The sequence below is a fragment of the Lichenostomus cassidix genome, chromosome Z (genome assembly GCF_008360975.1).
Source record: "Lichenostomus cassidix isolate B80296 chromosome Z, HeHo_3.0, whole genome shotgun sequence".
NCBI lineage: Eukaryota > Metazoa > Chordata > Aves > Passeriformes > Meliphagidae > Lichenostomus > Lichenostomus cassidix.
Window position 1 is genome coordinate 5,392,020 of NC_139511.1, and position 16,790 is coordinate 5,408,809.

Below are 16,790 nucleotides of genomic sequence, written 5' to 3' on the forward strand. Positions count from 1 at the left end.
GGAAATTCCATTCAAGGAGGTGGCCATCGGGAGTGTTCTCCCAGAGATGGGCTGGCAGAGATTCAGCGGGGGAGGTTTCAGACAGGAGCAGCAGCCCCTGCCTCGGTCATGCTGCAGGGAACCCCAGGAGGGAGGTGTGAGAAGGGTTGTTTCTTTTTGTGCAGATCAGCGATTTTCTCCTCTTTCAAAAGAAAAGGTGGGAAGACTCTCAGGTCTTGTGCTCAACTGGGAGTGCATTTGATATGATGGTGGGTGGGAGACACAGATGCAAACACCAGCTGAAGGAATAATGTCATTTACTATAATGCAAAAGTGCAATAAAAAAATCAGAAATGGATAAGCTAAGCAATGCATCTCATCATTACTACATAAGGTTGCCTCTAGTGATGAAGGAAGACATCACCAGATACCCAAATCCTTTCCCCCTCATCCAGACCTGCACCTCAGCTGGGGGAAGCTGTCCCAGCAAAGCCCTGGAGAGCCACAGCTGTACCTGGGAAATGCTGCGGTGCCAAGGTCTGCTTCTTGCCCTGGCCCTAGGCTGGTTTTTGCCCTTTTAGCCCTGGCCCCAGGCTGCCTTTTGGCTCTTCTGCCCTCGCTGGCCCTTGCTCACCCTCACGTCTGCCCTGCCTCCCCGTGTCCCTGACCGACGCCCTGTCTGCTTCGTCCCTGCCTTGCTGCCCGAGCCACCTGAGTCCAGCCCTGCCTGCCTCCGATCAGCCCTCGCCGCCATCCCCACCATGCCCTGTGCAGGGTCCTGCAGCTCCTGCCCGATCCCCACTCACCGCGTGTCCGGCCGCCCGTGGCCGCGGGAGCTGTGCCTGTGGAGCTGCACAGGCTCCCGGCTGGCAGTGCCCACAGCCTCTGCTGCTTGGGTGCGACAGCACTCCCCGACCCTCTGGGGGTAACGCCTGCTTTTCCTCTCTGCCTCCCCTCTCTCTCTCTTCCCCCATGATTTTCCATTTTCCTTCCTCCTTTTCTGTCTTTTCTAGTCCTCTTTAGCAGGGCAGCTCCCTTTTTTCTGTTACCAATAAACAGGTACAACATTGTCTCTGTAGACTAATTTCATCCTAGACCATCAGTTTTAAAAGAAATCCCTGCAGGTCCCCATAGTGGAACGGGACAGGTTGTTGACTCTCTAATGGGATAAGAGCCCATGCAGAGACATGGAGCATTGATAAATCATCCTGTGACAAGCCCAGCTGCCCCTGCTGCCCTCTCTGCCTTTGCCATCTGCTGCCCTGGGGCTGTGCAGCTGCAGAAGATTTCCTGTGGGAAGAGGTGCTGCTGCCATGGCCCTCAGCCTCAGGCTGTGCCCCACAGGACATGGGTGCCACGGTGGGGCATGAGGGGAAGGGCAAAGGCACCAGGAGGCTGAGGAAGCACCATGCAGAGACTGTGTGAGGGAAAAACAACCAATTATTTATTTATTTCCTAAATAAAGGGCCAAAAGAACATTGCTACTCCTACTGGCGGGGGTGCCTCTTGCAGGGGTGTGGAGATTCCTGAGGCTCAGGGGCTCTTCTCTTTGGGGGACGCCGGGGCTGCTGGGGCAAGCGGTTCCCACCTCGGGTGGAACCAGAGGGTCTGGGGCTCGTGCTCTGGGCAGAGGGACCTGCCTCCTCCTGGGGCTGGTGCTGCTCTGGGGACACGGACACAGCTGGGGGGTGGCTGTGACTCCTGGCGGGGGTGGCCCCCATTGTGGCAGCTTCCTCTTCCTCCTCCACGGAGACTTCAGGAGTGCTGGCTAGAGTCCCCATCCAAGAGCAGGAGAAGATGGAGCTGCTGAAGCTGCTGAAGCTGCTGGAGCTGCTGGAGCTGCTGGAGCTGCTGCTGGCTGCTGGGCTGTCATCCTCATCCACAGCAGCGTGGGAGCGCAGAAGTCTCTGGGCCTCCTCTCTGCACTGCCTCCCAATGATTTCGATGGTGCCCTGGACCAGTGGCACTGTGTGTTCCTCCAGGATGTCCTGCAAACGCTGGGTCATGATCTCCTGGTCTGGTCCACGCATACAGAGAGTGTACAGAATGGCACTCTGTGAGATCACTGCCAGCCACCACAGCTCCCCCTAGATGGTCTCCATCCTGCTGCACAGCCAAGTCTGCACAGGGTCCAGGAGAACTTTTATTGGCAGAAAGGTTGCGCCCAGACCTCAGGCAGGACACCGCCAACAGCTCGGGCTGGTGTCTCCTGAGGAGAAGAGGGATGGGGTGGCACAGGGGGATAGGGGCTGTTCTCCAGGCCACCTGGAGCTCTCCCTGCCTGGCTGGTGGCCGCTGGCAGCTGCTCAGGGACTGTGATGACTATCTCCAGATAGTCACCTGCATCATCAGAAAACCTGACAGTCTCTATTGCTCCTCTGCACAGTGGGCACACGGGATTTATGTGTGTCCATGGCAGGATGCAGCCCCGGCAGAAACGGTGGCCACAAGGCAGAGCAGAAGCCACGTCATCAAAGGTGTCCTGGCAGATGGCACAGTTGCCACCTGTCTCTGTGGCCATATTAGGCCTCTGCAGCACGTTGGGGAGGGCTGAGGATAAGGAGCTTTAGCCCTGCTGTAGAACCCCCAACCCCACAGGCCACATCCACGGGACTTTCACGTGAGAGGCAGCTGAGGGGGAGTCATAATCCATCACAGACCCCCCAGAGTTCTGGGCCTGGCACCACAAGAGTGCAGGTGATGCAAGCAGAGTCTGCTGCTAGAGACTGCCCCTCCCCTGGGAGGACATGCCTGGACATTGCCCCTGGCCTGAGTGTATATTAACCCATGGCATCCTGTGCTTTTGGGGGGGACCACCACCACCAAGAAGACCAGCTGGAGAGGATCAACGCAACATCGTTGGGATCCACGGATGGTGATATTTACTCTTTCCCTCTTTCTGTCCCCCCCACCTCTTTCCTACTTCTCTTTTTCTCTCTTTTCTTCCCTCTCTCTCTCATATTTTCTATCAAATAAAACCCATACTATTGACTAGCATATGGTCTTGTTTGTACCTTAATTCGGGCCAAAATATTTCCAAAGAACCTTAATAATTAGATCATAACACCCACCTATTGTAAAAACGACTGCTCTTTCCCCCCTGGATCCTGCTTATTCTTCGAGAAGTTCCAGGAGGCTCACGTAGTCCCACACATCCTCATCCCTCTTGTCGTTCTCCCAGCACAAGGCCTTGGGCCCCACGGCCTGGACACTGCCATCTTCCCAGCCATCCCATGCCAGCCGGACTGCACCGACGGTCTGTTCTCTTTGATGCCTTTGGACACCTCCTAGGCAATGGAGCCTTGCTCTCCAGAAAGCTCTTGGCCAGTGTACTCTTCCCAGTCCAATTGTTCTTGGTAGTTACTGCCTTCTCGGGGCACATGCTGGGCTCCAGGTGCCTCTGATCCTGTGGCTGGCTGCAGCCTGGGGGGCTGTGTGGGGCAGGGACAGGGCTCTGTGTCCCTGCCGATGGTACCTCCTCACTAAGAGCAAGAGAACCTGGGGCCTTTCTCCCCTGAGCAGCAAGAGGTTCGCGGGGCTCCTCCTGCTCCTGCTGCTCCTCCTCCTGCTCCTCCTCCTCGTCCTCCTCAGCAGCTCCGGCTGTGGCAGCAGCCTCTGCCACCTGGGCCACCCTGGGGCTGCCCGAGGCTGCCCGCTGCCTCTGCTGCGCCCTGGGTGCCTGCAGTGCTGAGAGAGCCAGGCCCCTGCTGGGCACAAGGCTGGCCATCCTCGTCCTTCTCTGCGGCCAAGGCTTGGGCCCAGAGCTTGGCACTGACACCTTCTCCCTGGTGGGACAGTCCTGCCGGGCTGCTCACGCTTTCTTCCCCCCACAACAGCTTTGGCTCAGGCCTGTCTTTTTCCTAACGGGACACCCCTTGGACACTGTCCTCTTGGGATAGCTCCTGGTGGTTCTTGTCTCCTGCTTTGGACAAATCAGGCTCTCTCTCTCGTCCTCTTCCCATGTGTGCACATGGCCTGGCACAGCTTTTTCCAAAGGAGACACTTCCTGGAATCCCTCCCCTTCGCACTGGCACACCTCTACACCTGGCTCCTCTTCTTCCCACGGGGACAACTCTGGGCATCTGTCCTCCTCCTCTTCGTGCCAGTGGTACAGCTCCTGCACTGTGACACTTTGTGCCCACTGGCACAGCTGCTGCTGTGTCCCATCTGCCCACTGCACTGTCACACCTCCCTCCCACTGCTGCCACTCCTGGTGTCTCACAGCTCCCCAGGGGAACACTTGCTGAATTGTCATTTCCGCCTGCCCTAGCTGAAAATCTCTCATGGTCGCTTCTTCCCCCAGGCAAAGCTCTCGGCCGCTGCCATCTGCCTGTGGGGAAAGCTCTTCCTCCACATGCTATTCCCAATCTTGGTGCATGGGGACAAAGGCCCCTTCCTCCTCGTCCTCAGTCTCTGACAGCGGCAGGACTGAGCTGCCCATAGCCCCCAGGCACTGCCCGCTGAGGGCCTGCTCCTCCAGGCAGCTGGCCAAGAGGCTGGGGGGCTGTGAGTTGGGCCTTGCCTTGTTCTCCTCCGTGGCTCACACCTGCGGCACAGACGAGTCCCGGGAGCTGCTTGCTGCTGCCACGGCGGCTCTCCTGGCACTGGCCACGGCAGGGCCCTGCAGTGCCCCTTGGATTCCCTCAGCCAGGGCGGGGCTCTCTGATGTCACAAGGGCATTTGGCCCCGTCACGCCCCGCATCACAGAGCAAGGGCCCTGACACAAGGCGCCCGTGTGGCAAAGGGCCACCCTCGGCCCCCCTGCAACAGGCGCAGGCAGCGCAAGTGGCGAGGAGCAGCCCCGGGACAGAAAAGGCAAGGCAAAAGGAAAGGCTTCCAGCCCCTTGTTGTGACCCGCTTCTTCCAACAATGTGAAATGCCTGTGAGAAACTGCTGGCTTTTGGATGGAATTGGGAGTGAACCAGGTCTTCTAAGCAAAATCTCCTTTGCTCCTTACTTCAGGCACAGGCACCAAAGCACCCCCACGGGTGCTGCTTTTGGGCCACCACACTCTTGGGCAACACTTGGCCTTGGGGACAGCCCTGGGGACAGCCCTGGGGATGCTCGGAAGCAGCTGGGGCCGGCTCAGGCCGCAGGGCCACGGCCAGGCCAAGGCCGCCCGTGCAGCTCCCTCATGGTGCCGGGCACTCTGGCTCGGCCACCATCTGCAGGCCCGGCCCGGGGCTGGCCGCGGGCACCGATCCTCTGGCGGTGGGCCCACCTATTGTCAAAACCACTGCTCTTTGCTCCCTGGCCTCTGCTTCTTCCTCGACAAGTTCCAGGAGGCTCACATCGTCTCACTCGTTGTCTTCCCACCCGCCATCCTCCCTCTGCAAGCTTTGGGCCCCATGGCCTGGACGCTCGCATCTTCCCAGCTGGAGATTTCCTGGATCAGCCACGGCTCAGCACAGGCTGGCCCTGGGCTCTCTTCTTGCTGTATTTCTCCAGGGGAGATCTCTGCCTCTTCCCCATGGTCCCACTGGGGAAGCTCCAGCTCCCCAGCCAAGGCTCCCTCCTCGGTCTCTCGCTGTGCCACGACCGAACCCCTCTCTGCCTCCTGCTGCTGCTGCTCGCTGCTGGCCTGGGCTCCCAGCGGGGCAGGCCAGGGGCTGGGGGACTGCAACTTGGGCCTTGCCTTGTCCTGCTCCATGGCTCACACCTGCGGCACAGACGAGTCCCGGGAGATGCTTGCTGCTGCCACGGCGGCTCTCCTGGGGCACTTGGGTGCCCGACTCTAGTGACAGGAGGTCAACCCCAGCCTCTAAGGAGACGGACATGGGGAGCTCACCTATTGAAAGAACTACTGGTCTTTGCTCCCTGGCCTCTGCTTCTTTCTCAAGGAGTTCCAGGAGGCTCACATCGTCCCACTTGTCCTCTTGCCGCTCGTCGTGCTCCCGCTGTGCCGAGAAACGGAGGCTTGACAATCCAATATGAATTTACCACAAGCTTCAGTTTATTCATTTACAGCATACAATTTTATAGTGTAGTTAACTAACTCATGCATATTCTGTAATCATACAATACTATTGGTTATATACTTCCACGCCCTAAGTTTGGCTACTTGCCTTAACATGTATCTATGTTTACCTATAGTGCCTGATTTCTGCATATCTGTTACCAATTAACGCATTCTTGACGGCCCCCACGACTCCTATGTTGCAGAAAGTCGTGGTGACCTTAGATCGCTGATTGGACGCAGGTCTCTAATTAATAGTTGGCTGAATATGGCTATTGTTAAGAAGCAATCTATCTACATCTGCGTGTCCCTTCTCTAGAAGCCAGCTTTCCACACAGCTGCAAGCCTTGGGCCCCACGCCCTGGACGCTTGCATCTTGCCAGCCGTCCCATGCCACCTCTTGGTCACTGGTGTCCTCCCAGCCGGACTGCACCGATGGTCTCTTCCCTTTGGTACCTTTGCACACCTCCTGGGCAATGGAGCCTTGCTCTCCAGAAAGCTCTTGGCCAGTGTACTCTTCCCAGTCTGATTGTTCTTGGTAGTTACTGCCTTCTCGGGGCACATGCTGGGCTCCAGGTGCCTCTGGTCCTCTGGCTGGCTCCTCTGGGGGGCTGTGTGGGGCAGGAACAGGGCTCTGTGTCCCTGCCGATGGCACCTCCTCACTAAGAGCAAGAGAACCTGGGGCCTTTTCTCCCTGTGCAGCCAGAGTTTTGTGGGTCTCCTCCTTCCTCCTTCCTCCTTCCTCCTCCACCTCCTCTTCTGCAGCACCAGAGTGTGCCTGCTGAGCTGCCATGGGGCTGCCCGGGGCAGGAGAGGTGCTGGGCAGGGCAGGCGCTGCCTCTGCTCCCCTCTGGGTGCCTGCAGTGCTGAGAGAGCCAGGCCCCTGCTGGGCACAAGGCTGGCCATCTTCGGCCATGTCTGCGGCCAAGGTTTGGGAACAGATCATGGAACTGAAGTTGGGAAGGGAAGGGAAGGGAAGGGAAGGGAAGGGAAGGGAAGGGAAGGGAAGGGAAGGGAAGGGAAGGGAAGGGAAGGGAAGGGAAGGGAAGGGAAGGGAAGGAAGGAAGGAAACGAGGAAGCCAGGAAAGGAAGGAAGAAAAAAGAGGAAGGGAAGGAACCGGGAAGGGAAGGGAAAGGAAGCTTCAGGAAGGGAAGGAACTTTGGGAATGGAAGCTTTAGGAAGGGAAGCTTTAGGAAGGAAGCTTTGGGAAGGAAGGGAAGCTTTAGGAAGGGAAGGGAAGCTGGGAAGGGAAGGGAAGCTTTGGAAGGAAGCTTTGGGAAGGGAAGTTTTAGGAAGGGAAGGTTTGGGAAGGAAGCTTTAGGAAGGGAAGGTTTGGAAGGAAGGGAAAGGTTTGGGAAGGGAAGGTTCGGGAAGGGAAGGTTTGGGAAGGGAAAGATTGGGAAGGGAAGGTTTGGGAAGGGGAAAGGTTTAGGGAAGGAAGGAAGGGAAGGTTTTGGGAAGGGAAGGGAAGCTTTGGGAAAGGTTAGGAAGGGAAGTTTAGGAAGCATTAGGAAGGGAAGCTTAGGAAGGTTAGGAAAGGCATAGGGAAGGTTTGGGAAGGGAAGGGTTGGGAAGGGAAGGGTTGGGAAGAGTTTGGGAAGAGGAAGGTTTGGGAAGGTTTAGGAAGGTTTAGGAGGATTTGGGAAGGAAGGTTTGGGAAGGAAGGTTTGGAAGGGAAAGGTTTAGGGAAGGGAAGCTGTGGGAAGGGAAGGGAAGCTGTGGGAAGGGAAGGGAAGGTTTGGGAAGGGAAGGTTTGGGAGGGGAAGGGAAGGTTTGGGAAGTTTTGGGAAAGGAAGGGAAGGGAAGGTTTGGGAAGGGAAGGGAAGGTTTGGGAAGGGAAGGGAAGGTTTGGGAAGGGAAGGTTTGGGAAGGGAAGGTGTGGGAAGGGAAGGTTTGGGAAGGTTTGGGAAGGTTTGGGAAGGGAAGGTTTGGGAAGGGAAGCTTTGGGAAGGGAAACTTGGAAGGTTTGGGAAGGGAAGGTTTGGGAAGGGAAGGTTTGGGAAAGGAAGGTTTGGGAAGGTTTGGGAAGGGAAGGGAAGGGAAGGGAAGCTGTGGGAAGGGAAGCTGTGGGAAGCTTTGGGAAGGGAAGCTGTGGGAAGCTTTGGGAAGCTTTGAGAAGCTTTGGGAAGGGAAGGGAAGCTTTGGGAAGCTTTCGGAAGGGAAGGGAAGTTTTGGGAAGGGAAGCTTTGGGAAGGTTTGGGAAGGTTTGGGAAGCTTTGGGAAGGTTTGGGAAGCTTTGGGAAGCTTTGGGAAGGTTTGGGAAGGGAAGGTTTGGGAAGGTTTGGGAAGGGAAGGTTTGGGAAGGGACGGTTTGGGAAGGTGTGGGAAGGGAAGGTTTGGGAAGGTTTGGGAAGCGTTGGGAAGGGACGGGAAGGGAAGGGAAGGGAAGGTTTGGGAAGGGAAGCTTTGGGAAGGGAAGGGTAACTGAGGGAAGCTTAGGGAAAGGAAGGAAAAATTATTGAGGGGAAGGGAAGCTTAGGGAATGGAAGGGAAGCTTAGGGACGGGAAGCTTAGAGAAGGGAAACTGAGGGAAGCTTAGGGAAAGGAAGGAAAATTAAGGAGGGGAAGGAAAGCTTAGAGAAGGGAAGGGAAGCTTTGGGAAGGTTTGGGAAGGGAAGCTTAGGGAAGGGAAGCTTAGGGAAGGTTTGGGAAGGTTTGGGAAGGTTTGGGAAGGTTTGGGAAGGTTTGGGAAGGTTTGGGAAGGTTTGGGAAGGTTAGGGAAGGGAAGGGAAGGGAAGGGAAGGGAAGGGAAGGGAAGGGAAGGGAAGGGAAGCCATCCTCCGCATGCCCCAAAGCGAAGAGCCCCTGAGCCTCAGGAATCTCCCCACTCCTGCAAGAGGCCCCCCTGCCAGTAGGAGTAGCAATGCTCTTTCAACTCTTTAGTTAGGAAATAAATATATAATTGGTTGTTTTTCCCTCACACAGTCTCTGAGCAGTGCTTCCTCAGCCTCCTGGTGCCTTTCCCTTCCCCTCATGGCCCACCGTGGCACCCATGTCCTGTGGGGCACAGCCTGAGGCTGAGGGCCATGGCAGAAGCACCTCTTCCCACAGGAAATCTGCAGCTGCACAGACCCAGGGCAGCAGATGGCAAAGACAGAGAGGGCGGCAAGGGCAGCTGGTCTTGTCACAGGATGGTTTATCAATGCTCCAATGTCTCTTCCACTCTCTGCATGGCCACTTGTCGTGTTCCACTATGGGGAACTGCAAGGAGTCCTTTTCAAACCGATGGTCTAGGGTGAAATTATGTCTACTGGGACAATGTTGTATCTGAGAACTGAAACAGACTTCAGGAGGCTGGGACCAAAGTAAAACCACAAGATACAAAAGGCCCCCAGACTCAAAAAGCCCAAAAGACAGGACACAAAATGCCCCAAGCACAAAGCCACAGCTCCAAACCCACAAAAGACAAGACATGAAAAAGGCCCAGAGTCACCAAGCCCGCGAGTTTGTGACACAGTTACTTTATAGCCTCTGGCCTTTCCCAAGGTCTGCCTGCTGACAGCAGTCCCTTGGCCCAGTCCAGCATTTGCCTGCAGTCCATTGATGGAGAGATCTTTCACCATCTGGCCGGAGAATGTCTCTGCAGGGTACAGTGTCCTTGGTTGTCCCCTGCTGTCTGCCTGTCCATGTGAGACAAGAAATGGTTGCCAGGCAAAGTCTCCCCAGAGACAAGGCTTTCAGCCATCCTCTCCTAGCTGCCTGCTGCAAGTGGCACATGTGCAATCCCTCCCTCACAGGCATCTGACAGTCAGTGTTGAGACAAATCAAAACCAAATTGGCTCCTCACAGATGTGTTTTAGCTGGATCTGCAGTATCATGTTGTCTACAATTTGTTTGTTGATTTGTTGGGTATTTTTGTTGATCAGCAGGTTTATATATTTTGGTCTCATAGAGCAGATGGGGTTCAAATCAAAAGAGTGTTGGACATTGTAGATAAATGCTAAAAAGTATTGGAATATTCTCTGTTGTATTGGAATGAGTGGAAGGCAACTCAAATATCATGTGCAAACATGAAAACAATAGATAATTCTTGACTTCATTAGGGAGTGCTTTCTATAATTATGGTATTGGCTCAAAATTTAGTGCCAACTCTTACCTCAGTATGCTTATAATAAATGTCTAAATCAAATAAATCACCATCACACCCTTTAAATTGATTGATTTCAAAAAGAAAAAGGAGATGCCTGGTAAAATATCACGCATTTCGGCTATGAGTATGTGCAGGAATTTTATTGACATACAACAATGTTGTTACATGTGGGGCACTTGTGCCACTCACACAGCCCTGGGATGAACTGATGCTGAAAAGCCCCAGCAGTGCAGTGAGAAGGGAATACAGAAACACCCCCAGCACCTCTCTGTTCTCTGCTGGCCCTTCAAATGCTTTCCCAGGAGCCACAGCTCACAGCCAGAGTCTGGGGCTCACAGGGAGCCCTCGGTGTCGTGGGTCTCTTGCTGGGAGGTCTGAGATGGATTTGGTTGGGATTTCCTCCTCTTCGCTGGGAGGAGGAACCCATTGATGTTGGTAAGCCCTTCCTGCCAACCTGGCCTCAGGTCCACCTGAGTTTGCTTTTATAGGTTTTCTCCTCAAAGTCTGCCCACAAGCTCCTTTTTATCCCCCTGGTTGCCAGTTGTGCAGATTTTCTGGGCTTTTGTTGTCTCCAGAACTGTCTTTACCCTGTGAAGCTGAGGGACCCTGCAGTGACCTGTGCCCAGGGCTGGCCTCTGTCCCTGTGCTGTCCCTGCACTCTACCCCAGCAGCAGTGCAGCCGTGGGGCTTCACCCCACACAAAGCAGCTCCTGGCACCGTGAGCTGAAGAGAAGCTGCACCAAAGCAGGCTGTGCTCTCCTGCTTGGGAGAGAGCTGCCCCAGGGCTGGAGCTGTCTGGGCTGGACAGAGCCCAGGGGAGCCTGGAGACAATGCAGTGTCTGGCCAAAGCAGAAATCTTGTCACTGGTGGTGCCAAAGGGTGACATTTCCTGGGCTCAGGGCACAGAGGGTACAGACAGACAGTGACATCACGATGCTGAGGGGACGTGGGACTCTCCAACCTGCTGCTGCAGGAGGATCTGCTTTTCCTGTTTTTGCAACACGCAGCTGAGTCTTTTATTCTCCTGCCACTAAGCTGTCAGACTGCCTCCACAAAACTCCTCCTGCTTGGAAAGGGGCTGGTGTGAGCAGCAGGAATTGATGCTGGCTGGAACATTTGCAAGAGCTGGACAAAAGAAGCATTTGCTGGAAGGCCACCAGCTGCCCTTTGCCAGCAGCCCAAGGTGGGAAGGTCCCCTTTGCAGGCCATCCCTGCACAAGGCCAGCCTGGCCTGTTCCAGCACCAAGAACACCTTTCAGCACTGGCTTTGGGGCTGGCCTTGTCCCTCACTCTGGAGAAGCAGGTCGCTGTCAGAACTCACATATCCACAGTTCCTGGCTAGGTTAGCATGTCTTACCCCAGACTGCCCTGGAGACAGCAAGACACAGAGGCTCAATCTGCAAGAAAAGGGGATTTGGTTCCAACTTTCCCCTTGGACCAGCATGCAGCAAGCCCACCTGGGCCTCCTTCAGCTCCCTGTGTGGGCTGCCAGTTAGCTTCTGTTGGGAATGTAAAGCTTTTACTCTACTTTGCAAAGCAAATAATGGTGGAAATCCAGCTACACCAAAGCTGAAATTTCACTCTAAACATTACAATTTTCACTTTCCCCTATTCAAGCCAAGAAAAAACCCCAAACTTGACAGTGAAATCTGTGTTAGCTGGAGGCACAGTGTCCTCCCAGATCATTCATGAGTAGAACATTATTCCAGGGGAAGACTGGCAAATCCACAGTTTACTGATGCTTCATAAAAAGCTTGCAAAACCTTCCTACCTGTGGTGGTATTGCAGCCTCCTGAGTTCCTGAAGCCCTCACTCACCTCAGGCTCACTTTGGGCAGGAAGGGGATGGTTCTGTTTGTGAGATGTGGGGACAGGAGGAGGGAAGACTTTGCAAAGGCTGTCACCAGGGCAGGGCTGCTTTCATTCATGGTGACAATGGGTAGTACCTAAGCATTTTATTTAATGTGAGTGTTGGAGGTGCTGAAGGGCAAAACTTCTCAGGAATAAGGACATGTTGCAAATCCAAAACAAGGGGAAGTGTCATTCATCTTTCATGGAAGGTGTTAAGTTATTAACAAATTATTTTTGCTGACGATTTACCTAGACAGCACTGATTTAGAGCATTTTATCACACGCCCAGAGTATCCTCACATCTGTTTTGCCACATTTTCTCCCTCTGTTTCATTGTAAATGATTTCTCCTCCCCGGGTGGCTCCTGCTTGGAGCTCTCTGCTCAGTGGAGTCCCGTTTGCTCAGCAGGCCTTTGCAGTGAGTTATTCCCCAGCGTGTGGCTCTGCTGCCATCCCAAATCTGCGGTTTCACTGCCAGCCTGACTGAGACTGGGGAGCTGCTGGGCATGGCTGGAGAATTTCCCCCAGTCCCCTTCACTCACTGCCAGAATCCTGCAACATCACCGTGTTTACATCTGCTCATTGTTTAGAAAAACACAACCGAATGCTTATTTCAGATAAAAAATTTAATTTATTGAAGATTGTTACACTTGATACACAAATATACAAATATCAAGATAGGTTAAAGATTTAAATTTATTAAAGATTTCTAAAACCACACAATCAAAAAATATTCAAATATCAACTTTAGTGTAAAAAAACTAATTTATTACATAATAGATATATATTGTATTATATTATATTATATTATATTATATTATATTATATTATATTATATTATTAAAACTTAGCACAGACATAAAATTAAAACCAGACAAAAATAAATAGAAATTGAAATATACCTATACAAACATAAATCTACCTATCTAAATATCCATGTATTTATACATAATTATATAAATCTATAAATATATGTGGAGAATTTCGGAAGCCCCATCTTCACTCATTCTCCCTCTGTCTCTTCCTCCCGTGCAGCGCAGCCCTCCTGGACTGGGACAGGAGATGGAACATCTGGGAAGCAAAGGGAACACTGAGTCAATATCGGGACATTTCCCTCGGCAGCACCTGCACTTGTGTGAGGGAAGAGAAAATCTCAGAGCCTCCCCAGCAGAGTGAGAAAGAAAACGCTGCAGGCCGAGCGGGCCAGGCTGCTGTGAGCGCAGCCCCGGCGGGACTGTCCCGCAGCCCCCGGCAGCCCGGGGGGCACGGCACGGCACGGCACGGCACGGCACGGCACGGCACGGCACGGCACGGCACAGCTGCCTTGCCCAAGGACAGACAGCCCCTGGGCCAGCCGGGCAGCTGCGCTGAGCAGCCCCAGCACGGGCAGTGCCCACGGCCAAAGCCCGCGCCACCCTCAGCCCAGCCTGCCTCAGCGGCCCTGTGGCCTCACCCAGGCTCTCGGGTGGCAGCAGCAGCAGCTCCCTGTTCACTGCTCTTGCTGGTGGCTTTCAGCTTCTCACTGATGGTTCTTGTCACTCTCCGATGTTCTCGAGGACTTTCAGGGCAGCTGTGGAAAAAGTGGAGGCTCTGAAATTGGTTCCAAGGCTTGGCAGAGCAGCAGTCCTGGACCCCTCTGAGCTCCCTGCTGGCTCCCTCCATCCCCTCAGCCCTGCCATCCCCTCAGCAAACCTGCACCCTCGCAGGCCCTTCAGACCCCCACAGTCCTCTCACCCCACTCAGTCCCTTTAAACCCACCCTGTCCCCTTACACCCCCACCCAGTTCAGACTGTACCACTTCCCTGTCCCCTCAGCCCCCACCATCCCCATCAGCTCCTCCACACACCTCAGCCCCACAGCTCCCCCCTGCTCTCCTAGGTTCCCTCCATCCCCACCATCCCCTCTGCTCTCCCACACCCCTCAGCCCCACCACGACCTCAACATTTCCATCCCTTCAGTGTCACCTCTCCTCAGCCCCCTCAGCCCCTCAGTCTCACCATCCTTCAGCAGCTCCTCGGGGGACACCAGCTGCTCCCACCGCTGCAGGGACACCTGGGGCTCCAACTGCTGCTCCGCCCGGCCCGGCTGCCAGCTCGGACCCAGCACGGGAAGAGGGGACAGAGGGGGCACAGGGGGAAAAGCAAGGGGAGAGAGAGGAAGCAAGGAAGGAAAAGAGGTTAAAAAGCAGCCTATATTTATACAAATAGCAATCTATGTACCTAAACCTCCATATACCCCTGAATTATAAATATAACTATACCCATTAATAACTAGAACTATATATATCAAAATGTAACTACACATGTGTAAATGAAAATATGCACTTCTATGCCTGGATATATAAAACAGAAACTATATACATCTACAACTACATATCAAAATTCATCTATACAGATCTACAATTACTACTATGAAAACATATAAATAGAAATTATATACATCTATAGCTGTTATTACAGACAGCGACATTACACCTTCCTGATGTTCATAGGCTCTGTCTCTGTCTCTCCCTCCCACACAGGGCAGCCCTTCTGGAGAGGTGGATAGGACACGAGTGTCTGGGAAGCAGAGGGAACACTGAGTCAATATTGGCTCTTGTGCACATTTCCCTTTAGCAGCAATTGTACTTCTATCAGGTATGGTTAAATATGGCCTGAAAGGCAGACTCTAACTTGGGCATTTGAAGCCTACACTTTAAAGAACAGGGATCCTTCCAAGTTTCCCAATCTGTGTAAAGTATTGAAGTATCCCAAAAGAGTCTCAGCACTCGCAGTGCAAAAGGCACCAAGGAGAGCTTGAAACACACACAGTCCCAGCTCACACAAAGAAGCTCAGCCTTGTTCTTTCTCTGTGCTGACAGAGAGCCCTCAGTCCTCACTGAAATGGCTGAAGCTGAAAGGTACTGTCAGATGAATAATGAACCAAATTGGAACAGCCAGCTTGATGACACAAGTGCCAGAAGGTCAGCTTTAGTCACTGCTCTCTTGCCACAGCCCAGGACTCAGGGTCAGTGCCACCAGAGAAGCGTGCAGGGCAGGGCTCCAGCGGGGAGGCTGTGCCAGTGCCCTGTTTGAAATCAAGGCACCAGGAAGCACCAAGCCTGCAGACAACAACTCGACTCCTCTGATCTCCCTTCCTGCCAGAGGCAGGCTCACAACAGCCATCTCAGACCTCTCAAAACCAAGCTGGGCTCTCTCCTTACCAAGCTCCTCGGGCTCCAGGGAACTGTGCCCATGGCTCACGGTGCCAGGCAAAGCTCTCTCTGCTGGATCCTTGTTCTCAGGCTCCCCTCCTGAAGGCTCTGGGGTGACACTAGTGCTCTCCTTGAAGGAAAAAGACAAAGAAATAAACCGTTCTTGCCAATTACATAAAGCACCTGGTTCAACAACTCCATGGCTCACACACTTCATCCCTTCTTCCCACACAGGAAGTCTGGCTCCCAAATGCCTTCAACAGTGGAGAAGATTGACTTCTCAAACACATCCAAAAGCTGTCAGAGCTGACAAGGTTGAACGTGAGGCCGACACTGAACACATGATGTGGGCACTAAGGAACTAGTCCTGCCAGCTCCTGGCACAGGGATGTGCTCCTCCCTCCACTGCCCTGAGCATAACAGCCTCATCCAGGCTGCAGCTTTGCCACCACTGGATGGGAACACACATCTGTTTGCACAGAGATGCCCAAGAGGAAGGTGCCTGAGCTCCGGAACCCAGAGAGCAAGACTGGCCAATTTGCTCAGCTGAGGATTTCCCAGACACAACCTTGACTGGAGGCTGCTGAGAGCACAAGAAAGCTGCAGCTGCAGCACATCCCCTCACACGGCTCTGGCAGCGCCTACACGCACGGCAGGGCTCACACAGCAGCAGCAGCTGCAGCCCAGCCCTGGCTCTGTCTTGGCCTTCCAGCCAAAAGGAGGCACAGCCCACAGCTGGTGCTGTAACACAGGCTCCTCTCGCATGCCCCTCCCTGCTTGGGAGACTTTGCCTCCAGGGGCAATTCTCCAAACACTCATCTGTTATTTTACATCAAACAAAGTCTCTTAGAACCTAAAAATCATCACCATGAACGATGCCCTTGCACTAGGGATTCTTCCCAGGTAAATGAGCACCCAAACTTGGCAAACACAGGCTCACACCCTACATGTTCACTAAAGCGGGGTCACTTTTTCATTCCCTCTTCTTTTAGAAATTTTGCTTCACCCAGAATAATTAAATAACTAAATGTTAATTAAATAAATTCATTTCAAGAAGCCTTTCCTTGTCAGCCATACAACAACATTCAAAGCTATCAGTCCACCTCCTTTCGTCGACATCCAATGGAGTTACCTGATTCCTTTCAGACACTGATCTCCTGATCTCCCTCAGTTTCCGAAGAACCACGTCAGGATGCCATATCGGCAATTCCTCTTCCTCACATCCATGCCATGGGGAGCTGCAGGCTGTTGCTGCTGGACTTGTCCTGGAAGGGCCTGGAGGCAGCTCGGAACTCTCAGGCAAGGCAGCACTGAGATGCTGCCATGAGGCAGCTGTGCAGCAGGAGAAGAGGAAGGAAGAAAGGAAGCAAAGGGAAGACTGGGTCAGTATTGCTCCTCAGCTATGTTTCCTTTGGCAGCAACTGTACTTCCACCAGGGAAAAGCTAAGATCCTTCCAAGAAGGGTGAGTAAGAACAGCAACCAAATATATACTGTGGGTTTCAAACAACCAATTCCTGGTCTATTTAGCTCTCCCCTGTTCGTTCAATCGTCTCAGAAAACTGTCCCTGTGCAATTCCTTGGCAGGAGGCAGCTGCCAGAACCCCAACTGCCAGATCCCCAACTGCCAGGGGTTTTCCCCTCAGCTCCAAAGGGACACGAGGCTCCCTGCAGCTGGCCCTGACCACGACCGAGCCCTCGGCACTCACACGCACTCACGGAGA